Below are 24,198 nucleotides of genomic sequence, written 5' to 3'. Positions count from 1 at the left end.
AGTGAACCGGAGGCGGGGCCGGAGCATCGGGGAGTGGCTGCGCCAACACAGGATGTCTGCGGGGGACCATTAGAAGCCCCGGGTAAGTTCAGCTCATTTTCCCCCGACCCCCCCTACAGTATCCCTTTAACTTTTTGATGAATTACTGTTGCGCAGGTGTGCAATGATGTCATAACTGAGCCACCAACATGGCGACAGATTTGTAGAAAGGGAATATGGCAGGATGATTATGATTAGTTGTGGGCATGGGCATGTGACTTACAAGTGGGCTGAGGGCTTTGTGATCTGTCCATGCTGCTTTTGGGTTTTGAAAAAAAGCACTTCCATTGACTTGCATTCAAATCATGGCAAAATTGCTGCAATTTTGAAAAATCTTTACAAAAATTGATTGCTGGGATTTTTCAAAAAGCAAACTCAGTGGGGACGGATTGCTAGCACTCAGGTGGTTGAGCCCTAAGAGTTGGTGGCATTTATGATTTGCATCAGTTGGATGGATGGTTAGTTGGATTAGATGCCGCAATGTGACATTGCATGTGAAAATGCAAATTATGCTTTCATATGGACATTTACCGTCAAGTGTTAAAGGGGAACTGAAGTAAGAGATATACGGAGGCTGCCATATTTATTTCCATTTAATCAATACCAGTTGCCGGGCAGCCCTGCTGGTCTATTTCTCTGCAGAAGTATCTGAATAACACCAGAAACAAGCATGCAGCTAGTCTTGTCAGATCTGACATTAATGTCAGAAACACCTGATCTGCTGCATGCTTGTTCAGGGGCTATGGCTAATAGTATTAGAGGCAGAGGATCAGCAGGACTGCCAGGCAACTGGTATTGCTTAGATGGAAATAAATATGGCAGTCTCCATATGGGCCCGCGGTAAAATTCGCATGCGGATGCGAATTTCTCATGCGGGTGTATGCGAATTTTCGTGCGAATTCGCTGTATGCGAATTTAGCCATGGCAGTGCCGGTGTGCATTTCTATTGATTTCCATGCGAATTCGCAAGAAAATTCGCATACCAAAGCCGCAGGCGATTTCCCTATTAAATACATTTGCGGCGATTCGCATGCATTCCACACGCAGGCGAATTCTTAAAGCTCTGCCGTGCAGAGTTTTCCTGCACAGAAAACCGCTCAGGAAAACTGACTAGTGGAAACAGGCCCATCCACTTGTATTGGCTGTGCGAATCTGCATGCAGGAAACTCGTGCAGATTCGCGATAGTGGAAACGGGCCCTTCTCAGGGCTCGTTTCCACTGTTGCGGTGCGGAATCGCCTGGATTCCACCGCGGACGAAATCGCATGCGGGTGCGTTTCTGCATGCGGTTTTCCCCGCGATTTTGCATGCGATTTCGCATGGCTAAGAAGCAGGCGAATTTAACCATGTCACTGCCTGTGTAAATTTCCATAACATTACATGCGAAATCGAAAGCAAAATCGCGGGGAAAACCGCATGACAAAGCCGCATGTGATTTCCCTATTAAAAGCATTGCGGATTCCAGCCGCACGCAAAATCGTGCAGATTTCCCCCGCACACCAAAACGCACCCACACGACGCACAAGTGGAAACAATCCCATCCACTTGTATTGCCTATGCGAATCCGCATGCGGTGCCTGCATGCGGATTCGCTATAGTGGAAATAAGCCCTCATTTCAGTTGTCCTATAAAATGTGTGTTTTTCCACGTGTGGAGATGGACAATTTTGATGCTTTTTTTTGCAAACTGACTGCGATTCCTACAGTCAGGCAGGAATCCTGTTTGAAGGAATTGCATGGAGAGATGCAGGAAATGCTTTCCTATGGACATTCGTGGTCAAGTGTTACAATATGCATTTTTCCACGTGCGGTGATAAAAACTCCAACTTTGTAGCTCTTTTTTTGTACTCCTTATGTGATTCCTATTGCTGACAGTCAGCTGCTGTTACCTGGCTATCATGTGTTTAAAACTCTGTGCAGGAGTAATGAAGTCTGCGATCGCCAAGGGATCCATGGATTAGGTGAGACATGCTCCCAAAACTGCTAATTCCACACGAGGAGGGGGGGGGGAGTGGAGATACACCATGGGGGGGGGGGGGGCAGCGGAGACACTGGGTGACCGGGAGGCACGGGAAGACAGAGACACACAGGGGAACAATACAGGGAGTCCCTGACGTTGTGGCTGGTCGGCAGTTCATATCGGCGGGGGTGTTCATAAGTTGGGGACTGTGTTGGTCATAAAAGGCGCAGGGGCTTTTTCTCCCCATTTATAGGCCAAAAAATACAGTAGATATATGGCACAGATAAAAATATGGCGCCGCACTGACTTACACTATATAACGCTATTTCGCATTATAAGTGTTAAAAAAAACGGCGCACGCAGAGTGACTTACATTTATAACGCTAAATAGCGTTATAAGTGTCAAATGCCAGGGCTGTGGAGTCGGTACAAAAATCTTGCGACTCTGACTCCTCAGTTTATAAAAACTCCGACTCCAGGTATCCAAAATTGCTCCGACTCCAACTCCTTAGTATAATTTTTACAAAAGTTATGGATGTGGTTCAAAAATAACCCGACTCCGACTCCTCACTTCATTGAAACCACCGACTCCGACTCCAGGTACCCAAAATTACTCCGACTCCACGACTCCGACTCCACAGCCCTGAAAAATGCAGGTGGGGGCTAGTGTTAGGTAGTTGGGGTTGGAGGGGGAGAGTGTTAGGCAGCGGGGGGGGGGGGGGGGGGGGTTTAGTCTGAGACAGGCAGAGTGGTTTGTATACATTACCTGGTCTCTGATCACATCTCCTTTCCATTTCCTACTTAGTTTGAATGAGTCCGGCAGCCAGCCAATCACTATGCGGCTTCAGTTACTGCATGGTGATTGGCTGGTTGCAGGACTCTTTAAGGGCCCGCTTCCACTAGCGCGAATTCGCATGCAGACAACGCATGCGGATTCGCATAGGCAATACAAGTGGATGGGACTGTTTCCACTTGTCAGTTTTCATTTGCGTTTTTATGTGCAGGATTTTTCTGCACGGTAGACCCTGCACAATTCGCCTGCGTGTGGAATGCAGGCGAATCGCAGGCAATGTATTTAATAGGGAAATCGCATGCGTTTTTTGCCGCGATTTCGCGTGCGATTTCGCATTGAAAGTAATGTACATTGACACAGGCAGTGACATGGTTAAAATCGCATATACCCTGCCTATGCGAAATCGCATGCGAAATCGCGGCAAAAAACGCATGCGGAATCGCATCCGCATGCGATTTTGTCAGCGGTGATATGCGGTGATTCCGCACCGCACTAGTGGAAACGGGCCCGTAAACTAAACAGGAAATGGAGAGAAGACGGGAATGCCGGGACCAGGTAATGTATGAGAGATGCCGCTAATGACTTCTTATTACTAAAGTTATTTCATGTTTCAGGACATTTCTGAAACGTTAAATGACTTTAGTAGCAAGATGCTATTATTGGCATCACCCCGCGCCATTTTTCACAGGCGCCATTTTTGACTGTACCCTAGATATAGATAGTCATTCCTTAGTGTAAAATTGCAATGAATTTGGATCTTCATTATCTATTGGGCTATCATTCCAGGCAAGTTAGTATTTGCGCTGGCATCAGTATCATTAAACAGACGTAATGAAACCAGCCTGTAAGTTGTGAGTGACGCAGGGCCATAGGAGACCCGCATGCAACTTTTTCATTATAATGTTTCATCTCTTTTTCTGTTTTGATGTATAAGGGATTGTCCCTGTATGAGGCCAACTTTCTACATACTTAACTAATCTGTTCATTCAGGGAAATCAGCTGCTGTACACAGCATTCCTTCAGAAACAACCCAGAAGAGCGTTTAATCAAATTCTCCTCTCTGCATCCCTTGAAATCGGGGTGAACGCGTTCCTATCAGGTACCTCGGAGACCCAAAGGGCTGACATGTTCCTCCAAATAAAATAGATGTTTGTATACGCCAAATGTCACTATGAGCGCAATTTGAATTCTGAGGTCTTTTTAAGGTGAGACAAAAGAGAATTGAAAGAGGCGCTGTAGTGACATTTAGCAAAATGCGGTAAATTATTCAGGATACCCACTTTTACTGTAATTATCTTGGTTTCAGAATAGAAACACCTTCTGTATCTACATTATATATTGCTGTATATTGGTATGTTGCTCCGCCCTTTTAGTCATGCTTAGCCTAGGCTGTTTAGCTATGCTTAATTCTCCTTCCCAGAGCATTCTGGGAGACCAAGTTTGGGTTCTGCTGGCTTCGGAACTCACAGTGAACAAACAGCCCACAGTGATGCACCTGGCAGGACTAAAGATGTTGCTACCTGCGATACATTTCAGAATGTAAATCGGGGAGAGGGAAGATTTTACAATGACCAAACACTGACTAAATAATTTAAAAATTAATGTTGTAGAAAAAAAATAAGCAATTTTATTCATTACATTATCACAGCCGTTTTCACGTTTGCGCGCGATCGCAAATTATCGCGCACAATCGCAAACTTTCACGCAGTAATTCGCGATTGCGCGTGATAATTTGCGATCGCGTGCAAACGCGAAAATGCACATGAAAACTGGCATGATATGAGTTATCACAGTTTAGTGAATCAAGCCCCAGTTCTTCCTTAACTTTTTTTTTTAAAGGTGGGCAGGTAGCCGCAATCCCCGCCACTCCTGTGGGCCACACTGCCCCACTTTCACCTTCCTGAACTCTGGGTCACGACGCTGGAAGGAGAGATCTCTCTCTCCCTGCATGCAGGGAGGTGGGGGGCGGCAGGGGGCATGGCCAGGGTGACAGAACTGCCCAATGGCAGGTCTGGAAAGCCTGCAGGAGCACCCCTAGTGGACGTTTGAGCAGGGAATCCCTCTTCTCCCATTACCCTCCGAGATGGCGACAAATATTGTCACTAATCTCGGGGGGCTATAGTGTGGCTTGAGGGGGGGGGGGCACAGAGAGCGGCGGTGTGGGGGCACAGAGACACATCTGACCCCCTTCCCCCAACGCCTTGGGTTCTTTTTAACCTTTTTACGTTTTGTTAGTCACCAAGAGAGATGGTCATTGATGAAGCAGAAGCTATAGCAGCGCTTAGAAGGTCATTTTGGCACCGGTGAAAGACGGGGCCCAAATTACATTAAAAACAGCGTAATTCAGTCGCCAGCAATAGCTTTTACCTGAATTACGTCTTCCCCCACTATCCATGGCGACCTGGAAGGAGGGACAATAATTAACACCACTGGGACTTGTGCAGGAGCAGGGTATGCCGTATATCAGCTTTACCCTGCGCCCAAATCTCCCAGTGCCGTTTTTACATGTATGTGGTAAATGATAAATTCATGAACGCTCTATCCCCATGGTGACACATACCAGTCGGTGCAGGATCTAGAGAGCCAGTCCTTTAGCACATACCATGGAAAAAGGATCCGCAGACCAGACTTGGCTTAGTGAAAAAATGTCCGTTCTTTATTAGAAAAATCCACAAGACAGAAAATTGTGCAATAAAATCACAGGATCGACTATCCTGTGATTTTATTGCACAATTTTCTGTCATGTGGATTTTTCTAATAAAGAACGGACATTTTTTCACTAAGACAAGTCTGGTCTGCGGATCCTTTCTCCATGGTATGTGGTAAATGATGCGGCTTGGACTTAAATCAATCAAAATTATCAGCTGCTGCATTTATTCCAAACTACACAAATTGGGATAAAATTAACTTGGCCTTCACTGACCAATTTTACCACCTTCCTGTAGTATGAGGGTGAACGGATATTAAATACTATAAGCAGATGTATAAGTGAACCCTCATACTGCGTGAAGGTGTTAAAATTGGTCAGTGGTTGGACTTCCGGCTATTTTAAAAATGCAGGAAAATCGGATCCTACAATTTACGCGATAACGCTATTTCATTACATTGCCATTGAAATACATTAGATGTGTGACCAATGCAAAATCGCAATCCTGCATGATGCACACAAATTCACCCACTTGAAACAAGCATGCAGCTCATCTTGTCAGACTTCAGTCATTAACATCTGATCGGCATGCTTCTTCAGAGTATTAGAACAGTGTTTCTCAACATTTTATTGGTATGAAGCCCTTTTAAAACCCTGCACTCACCAAGTACCCCCTAGCATTGTAAACCTTATCACAAGTACACCTTCACAAATATATATTTAATTGTAGTACATGATAATTGGTTCTAAACCATTTCCAAGCATTTACCTTGCTTTTAATTAGTTAAAATACTAATTTGGTGTTGTTAAAATAAGATTTTTCTAAAACTCGACATTTGTTATTCTTGGTTAAGTTTATCAAGCCCGAGTACCCCCTGGAACCATCAGAAGTAGCCCCTGGGGTACGCGTACCATGTGTTGAGAACCTAGGTGTTAGAGGGTGAGTATTAGAGGCAGAGGATCAGCCGAACAGCCAGGCAATCTGCATTGTTTAAGGGGAAATACATATGGCAGCCTCCACATCCACTCTCACTTCAGTTGTCCAGGGGCCTAAGGTAACCCTTACTTTTGTACATTATCATTATATGCTCAGTTTACTTTGCTCTATTAACTGGTATAGGGACAGTTAACATGTCTAATATATAAGAAGGGAGAACCGAGAGCCCAATATAGTGTAGTAAGTCAAGGTAAATGGTATATGTAAGGAGTAAAATTTATACTCACAAACCAGGGTTACCTCCAGGTAACCACTGAATACGCAGGTGAGGAGATTGACCTGTCCCCACTCAGGATTAAGAAGTTGCTTTCTGTAGACGTGAGGAAGAAAAGGGGTATCCCCCTCCACCAAGGGTGGATATATGATATAATATTAGACTGAACAGAGGCGCCAACAGGTTAAAAGAAAAAATTAAAATGTTTAAAATTGCTTAGGAGGCAGTGGTGGACTTACCTCCCTCAAGCAGACACAAGTAACTGTGTGTTTCAACAGAAATTGAATTTATTGGTACACTCCAGGGTATTGTTTACAACGCGTTTCGCAGGTCTATACCCGCTTCATCAGGCAATAGAAGTAGGAGTACACTATTAGGAATAAAAAGGCACGTATTTGGTATGTGATCTGACAAGCATAAACAAAAGTACAGACATTTTTCTTAAAAAATCGTTGATATAGGTAATTGTAGGGGGAAAGTGGAGGTGGGGGTTATTGTTTTATTGAAAAGGAACAGCTGGGTCAGGTTCTAGTCTATTTAGCATAAAGAAGTATAATCTACTATGTAGAATAATATAATTGGACCTTTATAAGCAGGGTCTGTGCGGAGGGAGGGGAGGAGTATCAGGGAGGGGGTGGAGAGGGGGTAGGTATAGATAGGAATGGTAGTGTATGGTGGAATAGTTATGTGACTCAAAATGCTTATGGATAGAGTAGTAATGGTGTTGGGGGAGGGGCAAAGTACACCTGGTGGAGTGAAAACATGGGGGAAAGATGTATATACACACTTTATCTTTCCCCCATGTTTTCACTCACACCCTGCTTATAAAGCTCCAATTATATTATTCTACATAGTAGATTATACTTCTTTATGCTAAATAGACCAGAACCTGACCCAGCTGTTCCTTTTCAATAAAACAATAACCCCCACCTCCACTTTCCCCCTACAATTACCTATATCAACGATTTTTTAAGAAAAATGTCTGTACTTTTGTTTATGCTTGTCAGATCACATACCAAATACGTGCCTTTTTATTCCTAATAGTGTACTCCTACTTCTATTGCCTGATGAAGCGGGTATAAACCTGCGAAACGCGTTGTAAACAATACCCTGGAGTGTACCAATAAATTCAATTTCTGTTGAAACACACAGTTACTTGTGTCTGCTTGAGGGAGGTAAGTCCACCACTGCCTCCTAAGCAATTTTAAACATTTTAATTTTTTCTTTTAACCTGTTGGCGCCTCTGTTCAGTCTAATATTATGTCTAATTAATAAATTATTATTGCCTTAAAGCAGGAGAATTAGCCATACTATGCCAGGGAAAAAATACACATATATAAATGGATAAATACTTGATATACTTACATGACACATGTATTGTACTGTCCACGTTTTGATTTCAGTGAATTTTATATAGTAAATGAAGATAATTCTGTTCCTGGTGGGAACCATGTCTTTTGCCCACAGTTTAGGCTAAATCCTGATGTCATTTCTGCCCTTTACTTTTTTTCCTTTTCTCCTCCAATCGCTGAGTCACCTCAGCCATGCTTGTAAACACAAGTGAGCAGGGGATCGTGTTTCAGATAGGCAGCTAGGCAGGGAAATGAATGGAAGAGGAGGAATATATTATAGATAAAAAGAACCCCCAGCATGCAACTGTTTGGCACTGACTACTAAAGGGCCAGTGCTCCTTAAGTATGTGACAACTCTAAACCATAACCGCAGAAAAAGTTTTGAATGCAGGATTAGCATCTTTATCATTTAAAGAGAACCCGAGGTGGGTTTCTGACAATGCTAGCTGCACACAGAGGCTGGGTCTGCCTATACAGCCCAGCCTCTGTTGTTATCCCAATCCCCCCTAAGCCCCCCCCCCCCCCTGCGCTCTGCGAGAACCCCTAAATCACAGCCGCGCTGTCGACACGCAGTGTGTCACAGCGGGCTGTTTACCTCTATAGTGTCAGTCTGCTGCTCCCTCCGCCTCCTGCATAGCTCCGGTCCCCGCCCGCGTCCCTTCCCTCCACGCTGATTGGAGGGAAGGTACGCGGGCGGGGACCGGAGCTATGCAGGAGGCGGGGGAGCACGCAGAGTGACACTACAGATGTAAACACAACCCGCACAGCGCGGCTGTGATTTATGGAGGATAGCAGTGCGCAGGGGGAACTTAGGGGGGATCTGGATAGCAACAGAGGCTGGGCTGTATAGGCAGACCCAGCCTCTGTGTGTAGATAGCATTGTCAGAACCCCACCTCGGGTTCTCTTTAATACACTCAGACCAGTTGCTGTTGAAATTTGATTTTTATGGTGACAATCCCGCTTTAAAGCAAATCTGAACTGAAAAATAAAAGTCAAAATAAACATACACACGTCATACTTACCTCCCATCTAGTCTACTCCTCCTTCTCCTCTCCCGCGTCCTGTTTGTCTATTGTGATCAATGAGATTCTCCGTCCTCCATTTTAAAAATGATATTGACCCCGTAACCGCTTTCGGGAAGGCACTCCGTTGACCTGTAATATAGGCACTACCTTGCACATCAGTTCTCCTATAATCAACAGCAACTGATACAGTGGAAAAGGGCCCTAAGGTTTTCAACTTCCGGTTAGGCAAGTCTGACTAGATCTAGTCAGAACTGGAAGAATCATTGTTAGAAAGAAATGGTGAACTTCTGAGAGGAAATTACATCGAGGTAAGTAATACTCTTTTGCAGGTACATCATTTGTTTATTTTTAAAAATTATTATTCCTTTACTCCCCTCATTCAGTCACAAACGTTTTTCCATTCCCTGGGATCACTCCGCATGTGTCCCGGTCACAGCAGGTATATGCTGGGTTATGTACAGTGGCTAATAACCATTAATTAGAGGTCAGTAGTTGAATCTCGTAGATGTTCTAAGCAATGACCGTACACTCTGTTCTCTGAGCTAATGACATGCAAATTACCACTCATTGTTGTACTCATTTGCATACAGATAACATCTTAATAAGTCCAAGAACATCGCTGTATTATCTCGATGTGACGTGACCCGGTACAGGACGGCTCATATGTGGCTCGGCCAAGATTTCTGCCACCTTCACTTAACCGAGGCCTACAGTCAAGTGAAGTAGACAGTCCAGTAATGTCTCAGCAGTCCTAGGAGACCCGGTTTAGTAAGGTTTTCTCAGGCCGAAGTGCTTTGAAGAACATCAAAAGGTCCTACAAAACTAGCGTGTTTTCTTTTTTAAAGTGGACCTGAACTCGCACAGAACAGAAGAAAACATCAATAAATGCACCCTGTATGTATTTAGAGAGTCTAGCCTGCCTAATTCCTCCTCATCTGTGTTTAATTACAAGTTGGAATTTGATCTCTTCCCTGGGTCATATGACTGCCCCGGCAGAGGTGGCAGATAAGCTCATTTTAAAGCACAGGCTGTTAACAATATGTATGCTTCCATGAATCAGGAAGTAGAAACAGTGCAGATTTATTGCAGGATTTGTATCAGCTGTAACAAATAAATGTTTTTGTTTAAAGAGACTCTGTAACAACATTTTCAGCCTTATTTCTTCCATCCTATAAATTCATATACCTGTTCTGTGGCCTCGATTACTGCAGCCTTTTCTGGTTGCACTGTCTCTGTAATATATCTAAACTTCTTTTCTTTGTCAAGCTTTGTCGACCCAGGGAGGAATGGGCTGCCTCTGTTGTAATGAATACAAGTTATGCACGCCCCCTGCAGGCTCTGTGTGCTTAGTTTACTCCTCACAGTGTGAGGCTGAGAGGGAGCTGCCTGTCGCATGCTGAGAAACTGGGAGAATCCCAGACTGGAGTGCAGATAATTCACTACTATGTAATAAAAACTTGTAGTATACTGTAACATGAGAGATATATATATATATATTACATACAAACATCACTTCCTGGTTAGCGGCCATGAGTTTTGTTTGTAGATACTGCCTAAAACTGGCGATTAAAAGCCAGGATCGTGGTGGGGAGCAGGGGAAACGGCAAAGAGGGAATCGGGAGATCCCAGTGACTTGATTGATATGTTTTTATTGTACAAATCGGGCAGTACAGATTCTCTTTAAAGGTTATTATGCTGTTGTGTATCTTTTAGAGCAGAGAGGATGTTCTGAGTTCAGATCCGCTTTAAATATTTCTGCTACTGGAACAAGTTCAGGAGGAGTTCAAGTAGGATGAAAAACTCCATATTAACTGAAAAAATGATTTAAAAAAAACAATAAAAAATTACTAATTGAACTTACCTATCCTGTTTAGTTTTCTCTGTCAGATTTAGGAGAAATTTGATATGAAAAAAGAAAATTTATGCTGGTTCCCATCTTTACTGTTTCTCTGTGTTGCCAAAAGTGACATCACTCCTCTTCTTTTTCTTTCAACCCAGCTCAGTGTTAATTTTCCCTCCCTACTGCCACAGTTCACTGCCCCTCCCACAGCAATCATCACTAGACAACAGGCTTACATCAGTTTGTAAATATGTCAAAGGGAGAGGGATTACTTTCTGGTCATAGTGTCATTGTCTTATCCAAAATAGGATGCTTTCTGTTATTTGCATCCTGTGGTAAGCTTATTACTGTAGCTAAAAAAAAAGCTTCCTACAGTCCTGCTGCCACCGTACAGTTAGGCAAAAATATCCAGACCAAGTAAAATAAAAAAGGGGTATGTATAGGGACTTATTTTAGTATAAAAAAAGGGTTTCATATATTTATGGGGCACTAACTATATTTTTTGACAATTAAGCAACAGCCATGACAGTCTGATGTAAAATCTGCTTCATACAGCTGCAAAACAAACAGAAGTAACAAGCCTTTGATCTTTTTAGCACTAAAATGTCATCAGTATTGTTTTCTTAGCCAAATAGATATTTTTTTTCCCTTCTGCTTTCGTTACAGGGCATTGGCCTGAATTTGACAAGCTGTTCAACTGCCTCCTTTGCAGCTCGACAAATCTAGTTGTTTTTTTTTAACACATGCAATGCAGGCGAACAAAAAGGGACTTCAGATCAGTTCTTAGTAGGACTAGTACTATACAGTATGTACCTATGTTAATCTCATCATGTCACTTCATGTGAGCTTTTAAAGTTCCTGTAACAATAACATAGTAGGTAAGAGAGGATATTTTGGGATCCCAATGCAAACTGGGTATATCATCTGTGCTATATTGGGAAATCTGGTTGAAAGATCTCACCAGCAGATTCCCCAAAACATTAGCAAACCAACATGGCTGTTTCTGTGCATAGATACTCCAGGCACAGACCTGTAGCACCATTCAGTACGGAGGGCACAGCTGTGAGAGCACCCAAACATCCAACATTGGATTTATGATTCAGGTAACCATTCAGAGCCCGGCATACCAGTTATGGGTGGAGTTACCCTTTAACAAATCCTATAAATGCCCTTCATGCGGAGTTTAGCCAATCTATCCGTCCTGCCCGAACTCCTATTAATGTGTGATTGGCACCTGACTGCGGCCGGAGATGAAATGGAAGCTGTCTGCTGGTCCTGTGACAACCCAATAAAACAGGCAATGATGTATAATTTAATACGTGAGATTTATCATCCAGCACCTGCCAACGCTAATGGCTGTAGGTGACCCGCTGACATATTTGGCGGATACACTCAATCTTGCACTCCGCTACGAAAGGTTTCGGGAACGGACACGTCTCGTCAAGTGTTAAGCTTTTCTAACTTTGTTTTCCACTCTGAGCTTTGCATGTTGTTGTTTTTTTTTATTACTTTTTACTGCGCAAACTTTTAAATTCAATTTATTCATTGAGGCTGTGTGTATCCCATTACTCCTTAATTAACTTTCTGCAGATGAAATTTTTGTGGAGGTGTTTATTATAAATGATTATAGTCTAAATGTTTGTGCAGCGTAGGAGCGCATGGCTGCTTGTTTGTTTGTTTTCGTAAAAACTGATATCAAAACCAAATGAGCAACGCGGCGCGCACAAAATGTAAAACTGATTGGCGAATTTACTGCGGCTAGATCGCCACGTGCGCTTCCAAGCAACACATTCAGCTGCGTACGCAGTGGGGAGATGTCACCACAAAACGATTTTTCAAGTGCGGTTTGGGCGATCGTTTATTCACTCATACTGTACAGACACGCCGCTTGGCTTCCTATAGGAAGTTATGTCCTGTGGAGAGGGGAGGAGGCACATATTTGACTACCGGGGGATGTCATGGCAGGCTGTCTTAATACTGCATAATCAGAGGGGTGTCAGCATTGAATACTTACCTGTTCCGCCTCCCTCCTCAGGAATGCAGTCGCTGCCATGTTTCTGAAGACTTGAGAAAGCTTTTCAGAAACCTTCGACTGTGTTGCTGCAGCCTACCGCCAGCAACATAGATGGGCATGAGCCATGGCTGAGATTTTGGAAAAACGCTTGCTATGTCTCCGATTCCGAGGGGGGCAGTGCAGTCACCTGCCGAGAGGAATTATTGGTGATCAGGTAAGTATTTAACCAAGAACCCCCCCCCCCCCCCCACCAGACATGACAGGCTCTGACTTTTGAACACTACTCCAAAAAATAAAGCGATTACAAAAATAAGACATCCTAGATCTGAATGAATTAATGAAATGATCTTATTAAATACTTAGTTCTTTACATAGTTGAATATGCTGACAACAAAATCACACAAAAATGTTCAATGGAAATCAAATTTATCAACCCATGGAGGTCTGGATTTGTAGTCGCACTCAAAATTAAAGTGGAAAAAAACACTACAGGCTGATCCAACTTTGATCTGATGTCCTTAAAGGATTCCTAAGTGCAAAAAGAATTTAAAAACGAGGGGATCAGGCATGTTTATTGGGCTCTCCTCATGCCCACTGCTCTCCCCCATTCTCCTCCGTTCTTCCCTGGTACTACCTACCGACTCCCTGAACTTACTTCCTGGCTGGACAGCGACTGTTGCCCGGCGGCATGTGTCCTTTGATCCTGGGCCCGCGTCCGTGAGTGCTCTACATACTACGTAGTTGTGAAGTAGCACTCATGCGCAGAGCGCTCCTGGCGCAGGCGCACGACCAATGATTGTGAGCCGCGCTTGCGCTGAGGTATCCTTTAAATCAAGACAAAATGAGGCTTAGTAGTTTGTGTGGCCTCGTGCCTGTATAACCTCGCTACAACGCCTGGGCATGCTCTTGATGAGGTGGCGGTTGGTCTCCTGAGGGATCTCCTCCCAGACCTAGACTAAAGCATCCACCAACTCCTGGACAGTCTGTGTTGCAATGTGGCGATGGTGAATGGAGCAAGATATGATTTCCAATATGTGCTCAATTGGATTCAGGTCTGGGAAACTGGCAGGCCAGTCCATAGCATCAATGCCTTCGTCTTGCAGGAACTGCTGACACGCTCCAGCCACATGAGGTCTAGCACCGTACACAAATTACAACAAATGATCGCACCAACGGCTGTCCATACATTTGAATGGACAGCACTTAAACTACAAGTGCCGCGATCGTCGTTTAATGCTGGTTCAGCACCCGTCTGAACCAACCCTTAGTTTAGCCACAAGGTTGGAAATATTTCCCTACTTCTGCCACGCTTTTCTACTCCCCTGAGAACTTAAAGAGAACCTGTAACAAAAAAAGTCCCCTGGGGGGTACTCACCTCGGTGGGGGGGAAGCCTCAGGGTCCCAATGAGACTTCCCCCTCTGCTGTAGCTGCAGGCAATCCAGTGCTGGCTCCCCCAAAGTGTCCCGGAACCTTCCCCGACAAAGCTGATAAGCGCCCTTTTATTTACTTTTCCTGCCTCCAGTGGGGGCGCTGTTGTGGTTCTCCGTACGGAGATAGGCGAAAATAGCCGATCTCTGTCGGGTTCACCCTGCACAGCAGAGCGGCCCGACAGCGGTCGGCTATTTCCGCCTATCTCTGAGTGGAGAGCCGATACTGCGCCTGCGCTGGAGCCGGGAAGGTAAATATTTACATCCCTGCCACTCCAGGAGCTTTTTTCGCCACCGCCGTGGGACAGAGGAGGACGGAGGAAGCCTCGATCGGATCTGGAGGCTTCCCCCACCCGAGATGAGTACTCCCCAGGGGAATTTTTTCTCATTACAGGTTTTCTTTAAGCTCAGGTGTTTAGATATGCGCCTCTCTGTTGTTCCCTGCAGTGCGTGCGAGCACGCGCATTTACGTGCACGCTCCTGTCAGGCTTCCGCCGGTCCATGATTGGTGAATGGAAACGTATTTCTAAAGCCATTCAAAGTATCTGTAATAAATAAACACTGGCATCAGGGAGATGCTGGTGTTTATTCAACCCATAGTTACCGCCATAAAACCCTTGTAAACAAATAAGTGGCAGCATTTTAAAAAAAATACATAAATAGTTACTGTAGCTTAGGGACTCAGCTTTTTTTAATATGCATATCATGAGGGTACCAGTATATTACTGTTATTTTTGCAAATAAGCGGTTGTAATTATTGATATAGTATACGGAAACACAAAACTGAAAAAAAAAAAACTTATTGCAAATTAAAATATTATCGTCTTACATTGTGCTAGCGACATAATTTAAATGTAGGACATCATGGACAAATAGGCAAACAAATGTGTGAGTTTTATCTTCAGTAGAACTTTTTATTTTTAAACTATAATGGCTGAAAACTGAGAAATAATGTTTTTTTCACATTTTTTCTTCTCACCTGTAAAATTCATATAAAATAACATTTTTTTTATCAAACAGTAGCACCCAAAGAAAGATTAATTTGTGGCCAAACAAAATGTATATAGATCTTTTTGGTGTGATAAGTAGAGATAAAGTTATTGGCTAATGAATGGGAAGAGCGTGATGTGAAAATTGCTGTGGGTTTGAAGGAGAAAAAAACCTGTGGTAGGGAAATGTTTAAACGAAAATGTCTTAAAACCACAACAGACTCTTCTTCAACAAATCCAGAGTAAATTTCTATTGGTATACATATCATGTATAAGCGACACTTTTCCCTTTTTGCTGCATGAGCTGTTAAGCTGCGAACATCTCCTCCCTCACTAAGCGGGCACTTGTGTGCTCACTGAGCACCGCTAATGGCTTCACACCTCCAGCTTATCCCGCCAGACTGCTCAAATGGTGACATCGGCGGCCCGGCAAAAAGCTTTCTCCCTTCGTGGAGATATACTGAGCTGTACGCCTCCCATCCTCCGCCGCTTCACACGCTGCAAGCACCTGATCCAATAGCCCGTGAATGATCAGCACCGCTGCTATATTTAGATTGCGTTTTTTAAAGTTTTCGGGGCGCTTTAGGAAAGTCGTAAAATGTAAATAATTCCAGCAGAAAGTAATGCGTTTGTCGGAAAATGGTATTATTACTTTTTGACAATCAATTAGCGAGTTGTAAAAGTGATTTGCGAACCGCGGGGACAGGGAGGAATTCTTTACATACCGCTATGCCAAGACATCGATATTAATGGGTGCATGTTGTAGAGGAACACAGAGGGCACGCTGCAAATGGAGACGCGGGGAGACACTGGCTCCACAATGCACCTTGGCAAGGCGCAGATGAAATATCGGCCCTAATTATCAGAATAGTTGATCATCCCGCTTCATGGGCATAAAAACACAACGTTTATCAAGACGGGCCATTTGCATATGTTGAGAATTAAAGCGGACCTGAACGCAGAACTTACTCTCTGCTCTAAATGATAAGCAACAGCAAAATAACCTTTAAAGAAAAACATTTCTTTGTTACAGCTGATACAAATGCTGCAATAAATCTGCAGTGTGTCTACTTCCTGCTTTCGTGGAAGCAGACATAGCGTTGTGTTTACAAGTTAGCTGCATTACCATGGCAGTCAGCTGACACAGCTAAGAGATCAAATTACAACTTGTGATTAGTTACAGATGAGGGAATTAGGCTAATCTCCCTAAATACATACAGGGTGCATTTCTCTGCTTTTCTTCCATCCTGTGCAAGAGTTCAGGTCCACTTTAAAGAGACAAGATAATACCAGACAGTAGAATGTTGTATATTATTCAGGTTACCTACTTTTTCATTCATTTAATCTGGTTTCGGTATCTGAAACACTTGCTATATCTATAGATTGCTGTATATTGGTATGTTACCCCGCCTTCTGAAGCATTTTGGGAGGGCAGGAACATATCCTATTGGGGACCGCCACAGGTTGAATCAACGTCCGGTAGGTGGTGGTACCGTTCTGACCGGACGTTGATTCAACGTCCGCACTAAAGAACCGCTCCCGACGCGATCGTGCGCACCCGGAGGGGGAGATTAAGCTGTCATATGACAGCTGGCATCTCCCCTGAGTGATCAGCAGCCATCGCGTATGGCTGCTGATCACGTGATCACTACGATCGCCGTCGGATCGTAGTGATCACTTTGACGGCGGCGGCGGCGGCAGGGGGGAAAAGAAGAGGATCCACTTACCTCCCTGCCATTCCATCGACGATCGGCGCCCCCCCCCCCTCTGCTCTAGCCGGCATCTCTGCTCCGTCTGACGTCAGCGCCGGGTCCCGGCTTGATGACGTCATCAAGCCGCGACCCGACCTGAGCGTCATTTGAAGCGGAGATGCCGGCCGGAGAAGAAGGGGGCTACTGTGGCTCATCGCTGGAGCCTGGAAGGTAAGTGATGGCTGCCAGCTACAGGGGGGACACTTGCCACCATGGAGGGGACACTGCCTAGCCAGCCACAGGCGGGATCCGGCCGCCCGACCCCCCCCCCCCCCCCCAAACGCGCGCACCCCCCTCCACCGCAAAATGCCCTGGTCCTTAAGGAGGGTTAGGCGGCCGGTGTTCCGACATGATAACCTACACGTCGAATTTGCCTACATCCACAATCAAACGTATACCAGGAGGGTTAAGGTTAGGGTTGGGGGAGGGGAAGGGATAGTAAAAGTCTATGGGATGTAGGTTAGTTCGACGTGTAGGATAAAGCATTGGAGCACCGGTCCCGAAGTGGATATTTTACTGGCTTTTGGGGTCTTGGTAACAAACGTTCCACAGAGCTGCACCTGCCAGCACAAAAGATGTCGCCACCTGTGATACATCGCAGAATGTAAATTGGGGTCAGTATAGATTTTACAAAGGACAAACACTGACTTAATAATTTAAAAATTTATATTGTAAAAAAGTAAGCAATGTTATTCATTTTGTTATTTTCATTACAGTTCTTCCTTAATTATAGATCATTTATCATTTAAAATTCCCAAACTCTCTGTGATAGACTGACTATGACAGGTTCAAATGCCCCCTAAACTTAAAAGTATGTATGCCATGTTTAGGTCTAGGTTCTCAAAACATGGCATACATACCTTTTTATAGTATAGTATAGAAGAATCCCAGTAATACACTACTCATATAGCACAATAGAGTGCATAGTACAGAACACATATTGGGGAGCATAGATATGTGTGATGTGCAAAACTCAATCAGGACATCCAACAATACAAGTACATACATACTGTAGTTGATGAGTGGTCTGACACATCACCAATACTGGCACATTTATATGATAGATTTCAGTGATCCTCAAAAAGATCGGCACTACTCCAAAAAGATAGTATTCAAGCTCTTTTAATGCATCAAATCATGGCAGTCACAATGACAGACGCTGTTTCGGGCATAGCCCTTTATCAAATTGCAGTAGCCACTGGCTATGCCCGAAACAGGGTCTGTCATTGTGACTGCCATGATTTGATGCATTAAGAGAGCTTGAATACTATCTTTTTGGAGTGGTGACGATCTTTTTAAGGATCACTGACTACTGAGCGCCCCAAGGGACACTGGGACGAGGATCGTGGCACACTCACATTTTTCCTCTTGTGGTGCGCCTCCTTACTACTGCTTGTTTATATGATAGATTTCTTCAGAATAAGAAACGCTAGGAGGACACAATGGGCCATATGCAATTCACTTTTTCACCTAAGTATTCTCCTAGGTGATATTTTTAAAATTGTCAATAAAATGCCTTTTAAGACACCAGAAAGCAAGAAAATACTCATAATTATTTTTATAGTACATATTTATTTACTTTTTGGTACTTTTTTAGTTGAAAAGTGCTGGAAAGTTATTTTAAATGGAAGATGAAAACTTATCTCCTAGGAGAAAACTCAGGTGAAGAAGTGAATTGCATATGGCCCAATAAATGTTGATAATATATCAGGGATGGCGACACAGAGAGCCAATGGTAAGCCAGTTGGAGTAGCCGATTTTAAAGTTAAACATGGCCATGGAGTACTGAGGATTTTCCAGTCAAGCAGAGTGGAGAGAGGTCACTGTCAGATGATGAGACCCTGCGAGTTATGTTGTCATTGGGGGTCACTTCCTTAAGAGCCCAGTGTGTGATCTCTTTAGTATCTGATGTTTGGTGCTATTATGTAGTGTTACTTGGCTTCCTCTGCAGACTCGGGTCTAGCACTCTCAGGGTTTTCTTTCATCTCTAGAGAGTGCAGAATGGCTTCGTGATTTTATAGAACTACTTGTCGGTATTCGGAAATAGACAGTGTGATTGCATTGGGGGTTGTTTTTTTGTTGCTGTGTATGAAGCTACCATTGTAAGGTATTACATATTGATTGTAAGCTCACAAGGGCAGGGCCCTCTCACCCTTTTGTGTCTTGGAAGTTGCTATATATTTTGTTCATCATGTTGCATTTCATCACTGGAATTCATAGATCTATAAATTCTGCATTAGGTTTACATCTGTGGCTATATTTTGTGTATACTATTGTCTGTGTTATTATGTACCCCATGTTTGTTTCTTCAGAATATGTTGGCACTTTAAAAAAATGCGCTATACATCCAAATTGAGAACAAAGTTTAACACAGGGGTGCCCACACTTTTTCGGCTCGCGAGCTACTTTTAAATTTGCCGAGGCCAGGAGATCTACCAACGTCTCAAATGCTAAGCACGCCCCCCCCCCCCCCCCACGTAGGTTAGCCAGGTATATGTGCCTGCAGCATAGGTTGCGTGCCCTCAGTGTAGGTTATCCAGGTATATGGGGCCTCAGTGTAGGTTAGCCAGGTATATGGGCCCTCAGTGTAGGTTAGCCAGGTATATGGGGCCTCAGTGTAGGTTAGCCAGGTATATGGGCCCTCAGTGTAGGTTAGCCAGGTATATGGGCCCTCAGTGTAGGTTAGCCAGGTATATGGGGCCTCAGTGTAGGTTATCCAGGTATATGGGCCCTCAGTGTAGGTTAGCCAGGTATATGGGCCCTCAGTGTAGGTTATCCAGGTATATGGGCCCTCAGTGTAGGTTAGCCAGGTATATGGGGCCTCAGTGTAGGTTAGCCAGGTATATGGGCCCTCAGTGTAGGTTAGCCAGGTATATGGGGCCTCAGTGTAGGTTAGCCAGGTATATGGGCCCTCAGTGTAGGTTAGCCAGGTATATGGGCCCTCAGTGTAGGTTAGCCAGGTATATGGGCCCTCAGTGTAGGTTAGCCAGGTATATGGGCCCTCAGTGTAGGTTAGCCAGGTATATGGGCCCTCAGTGTAGGTTAGCCAGGTATATGGGCCCTCAGTGTAGGTTAGCCAGGTATATGGGCCCTCAGTGTAGGTTAGCCAGGTATATGGGCCCTCAGTGTAGGTTAGCCAGGTATATGGGCCCTCAGTGTAGGTTAGCCAGGTATATGGGCCCTCAGTGTAGGTTAGCCAGGTATATGGGCCCTCAGTGTAGGTTAGCCAGGTATATGGGCCCTCAGTGTAGGTTAGCCAGGTATATGGGCCCTCAGTGTAGGTTAGCCAGGTATATGGGCCCTCAGTGTAGGTTAGCCAGGTATATGGGCCCTCAGTGTAGGTTAGCCAGGTATATGGGCCCTCAGTGTAGGTTAGCCAGGTATATGGGCCCTCAGTGTAGGTTAGCCAGGTATATGGGCCCTCAGTGTAGGTTAGCCAGGTATATGGGGCCTCAGTGTAGGTTAGCCAGGTATATGGGCCCTCAGTGTAGGTTAGCCAGGTATATGGGCCCTCAGTGTAGGTTAGCCAGGTATATGGGGCCTCAGTGTAGGTTAGCCAGGTATATGGGCCCTCAGTGTAGGTTAGCCAGGTATATGGGCCCTCAGTGTAGGTTAGCCAGGTATATGGGCCCTCAGTGTAGGTTAGCCAGGTATATGGGCCCTCAGTGTAGGTTAGCCAGGTATATGGGCCCTCAGTGTAGGTTAGCCAGGTATATGGGCCCTCAGTGTAGGTTAGCCAGGTATATGGGCCCTCAGTGTAGGTTAGCCAGGTATATGGGCCCTCAGTGTAGGTTAGCCAGGTATATGGGCCCTCAGTGTAGGTTAGCCAGGTATATGGGCCCTCAGTGTAGGTTAGCCAGGTATATGGGCCCTCAGTGTAGGTTAGCCAGGTATATGGGCCCTCAGTGTAGGTTAGCCAGGTATATGGGCCCTCAGTGTAGGTTAGCCAGGTATATGGGCCCTCAGTGTAGGTTAGCCAGGTATATGGGCCCTCAGTGTAGGTTAGCCAGGTATATGGGCCCTCAGTGTAGGTTTGCCAGGTATAGGGCCCTCAGTGTAGGTTAGCCAGGCATATGGGCCCCCAGTATAGGTTAGCCAGGTATATGGGCCCTCAGTGTAGGTTTGCCAGGTATATGGGCCCTCAGTGTAGGTTAGCCAGGCATATGGGCCCCCAGTATAGGTTAGCCAGGTATATGGGCCCTCAGTGTAGGTTTGCCAGGTATATGGGCCCTCAGTGTAGGTTAGCCAGGTATATGGGCCCTCAGTGTAGGTTTGCCAGGTATATGGGCCCTCAGTGTAGGTTTGCCAGGTATAGGGGCCCTCAGTGTAGGTTAGCCAGGTATAGGGGCCCACAGTGTAGGTTAGCCAGGTATAGGGCCCCCCAGTGTAGGTTAGCCAGGTATAGGGGCCCCCAGTGTAGGTTAGCCAGGTATAGGGCCCCCCCAGTGTAGGTTAGCCAGGTATAGGGCCCCCCAGTGTAGGTTAGCCAGGTATAGGGCCCCCCAGTGTAGGTTAGCCAGGTATAGGGCCCCCCAGTGTAGGTTAGCCAGGTATAGGGCCCCCCAGTGTAGGTTAGCCAGGTATATGTACCTGCAGGCAGAGGAGAAGAGGCGGCGAGGAGAGACTCTGGCAGGCCAATGGGATGTAGGAGAGAAGCGGCGGCGAAGAGAGAGGCGGCGCGGCCGCTACGTCATGGCTGGGGGCGGCGCCGGGCACGTTACACACGCACATTACACAGGCTGCCAGCCGCCGCCCCCAGCCATGACGCAGCGGACGCGCCGCCTCTCTCCTCCCTCTCTCCTCGCCTGCATGCATCCTTATTGGCCAGCGGCCAGCAGCTAAACACGAGCTGCTGGCCGCAACAAACATTAACGAGACGCGGCCAAAAGGCCGCGATCTACCAAGGAGGCGGTCGCGATCTACCGGTAGATCGCGATCGCAGCCCTGGTTTAACAGATGTTTTTCAAAGATCCATTTATAAATTTATTTATGTATGTTTAAATTTCTGGTGGTGGACAACTATTTCCGCTTCTGCTAAATGTGAGATTATCCAATGGTAACCCCTCCTTCTGCAGGTCATTCGCCTTACGATGATGTCACAGTAAAATTCCCTTTATAAAATCTGTAACCATACTTTCAGATGTTTGGAAGCGATAAACATGATCCTCCTCATCCATTCTGTGAGCCAGTTCTTCTATGAACTATCCTTTTCTTCTAATGAAAACGGCTTCTGGAATTCTGGCCACTAGAGGGTGCTCGTGGAGAACAAAAAAACAGGAAATTCACAAAAATATCCACTTTGTCTGTATTCCTGCTACGCCCTCTGGTGTCTGGATTGTTGTGTTTGTTATCAGCAGGGTAGTCTGGAACATCAGAAGATCTGAGAAGATAGCAGGGAAGATATCTCTGTATTCTTACTATTTGCAGGGTTGATTTTCTCCATCTCTGCCAGTCAGGGGTGGTAGTTCAGGATGGAGGATCTACCTTGGCTATCACCAGCATGTTTTTTTGGGAGCGCGGCTTGCTTTTAGAGGGCTGCCTTCAGTGCTGCATGTCAAGTGCGTTCACCTGACATGCAGGAAGACTGGAGCACAGGTGGAGGTAGAGTAGAGCTACGGGATCGGAGGGCTGCAGGAGAGAGCAGAGAAGAGAGGACTCCCATGCTTGAATCAGGTGAATTATATTGTATTTACATGGCCGCCTCCCCACAGCACCACTATTAGACTTCACTTTCCACAGGGTTAAAGTGAACCTCCGGACTAAAAATCTACTCAGCAGAACTGAAAAGGCTTGGTGTTTCTTTAACAGTTTCACAGCATCAGAACTTTGTTTTTCTTACCAAAGCATCATTTTTAGCTGCATTTTTAGCTAAGCTCCACCCATCAAAGAAAAAAAAACCCGGTCTTTTTTTCCCTGATGCTGTGCAGAGTATGTTATTCACGTTGCCTAGCAACTGGGAGAGGTGCTCAGGACACAGGACAGTTGGAACTGTGTCTCATGATCCCTGTCACCTCCTTTCAACCAAAAAGATGGGTGCCATCATGAAATCAAACATTTGCCTGTTCTTTTAAAACAGTGTGGGTAAGAGATTATACTACCTATCTATTTTAATTAACATAACTAATGTAACTTAATGACAGTATGTTTGTTTAGGCTGAAGTTCCTCTTTAAGCCATGCCCCTGCCGGTCATGTTAGGCCTGCCCCTGCCACATGTGGAAGGGAGGGAAAGCATGGAAGAAAGGAAAGTAGGCTCATATCGACAACCGAGTCTCCCACATTCAGATACCTATCTACCTATCTACCCACCTGCTGAGCACTAAAGTCTTTCTATCATCTGCTATAATTAGGAGCTACCTATCACATCCAGTTTGCCAGTTCAATTGAATCTTGACAGTGTATGGTGGAATGGGAGGTGAGAGCACCGAGAGAGCCTTTTCCTAAAAAATTGCTGTGTGGGGGAAGAGGGGTGGGGGAGGGGGCAGTAGGTTCGCCCCAGAAACAGGGCCCAAACATTTCTGATGGCAGCACAGGTTCAGTCATGGAATGGCGGAGGTCCCCTTTCTCTCAATATATTTCAACGTGCAGGAAATAGAGGCTCCATAATTTTGGGACCCTGGGAAAAGCCGTTAGTAGAATACCAGTATTTTATCAATATTCAAATACAGGTATTTCAGAGTGGCATTGTTCATTAATACAATATCAGTAACATTTGCAGCAATTTTTCTATTATTAAACCTAACCCTTTTCTCACACAGAGCCCTCCCTCTACCATACCTAACCTTAAAAAACACTAGTGAAGGAGGTACAGAGTAAGCAAATGAGGCAGTGAGCCTCCACTCTGAACTACAGCACATTATAGGCTTGTATGAAAAGGTGTGTTTTGAGAGAAGGTTTCCAGGCTCGGAGCATGACGGACAGGCTGTGGAAGAGAGTTCCAAAGGAGCGGTGAATCTCGTGTGAAGTCCCGGATGCGGTTGTGTGAGAAGGCGGCCAAGCTAGAGGACGAGCATCTCCTAGTTGGAAGAAAGGTTTTGGGTGGGATGGGATCTTGAGATTAGTGAGGAAATGTATGGAGGTGACAACTTGTGTAGAGCTTTGTATGATAAGGTGAGGAGTTTGAAATGGATCCTTTGGGTAATAAGTAGCCTA

General features: G+C 45.1%; 1 protein-coding gene across 6 annotated transcripts in view; it reads left to right on the top strand.

Moving 5' to 3' along the window:
- ALK (ALK receptor tyrosine kinase) overlaps window positions 1-24,198 on the top strand; it is a 942,963-nt gene that overhangs the window by 234,471 nt on the left and 684,294 nt on the right. Inside the window, exon 1 of one of the 6 annotated variants that reach the window (XM_068232768.1) lies at window positions 23,070-23,129. The exons of the other annotated variants lie outside the window; for them this stretch is intronic. The gene's annotated coding sequence lies outside the window, so the exon portion shown is untranslated. Of the gene's footprint in view, window positions 1-23,069; window positions 23,130-24,198 lie in introns of those variants that run through there. 6 annotated transcript variants of the gene reach the window in all.

This window comes from Hyperolius riggenbachi, chromosome 4, assembly GCF_040937935.1.
Source record: "Hyperolius riggenbachi isolate aHypRig1 chromosome 4, aHypRig1.pri, whole genome shotgun sequence".
In the NCBI taxonomy this organism is placed as follows: Eukaryota; Metazoa; Chordata; class Amphibia; order Anura; family Hyperoliidae; genus Hyperolius; species Hyperolius riggenbachi.
The sequence above is the reverse complement of the archived record's forward strand: the minus strand, read 5'-3'. Positions and strand labels throughout refer to the sequence as shown.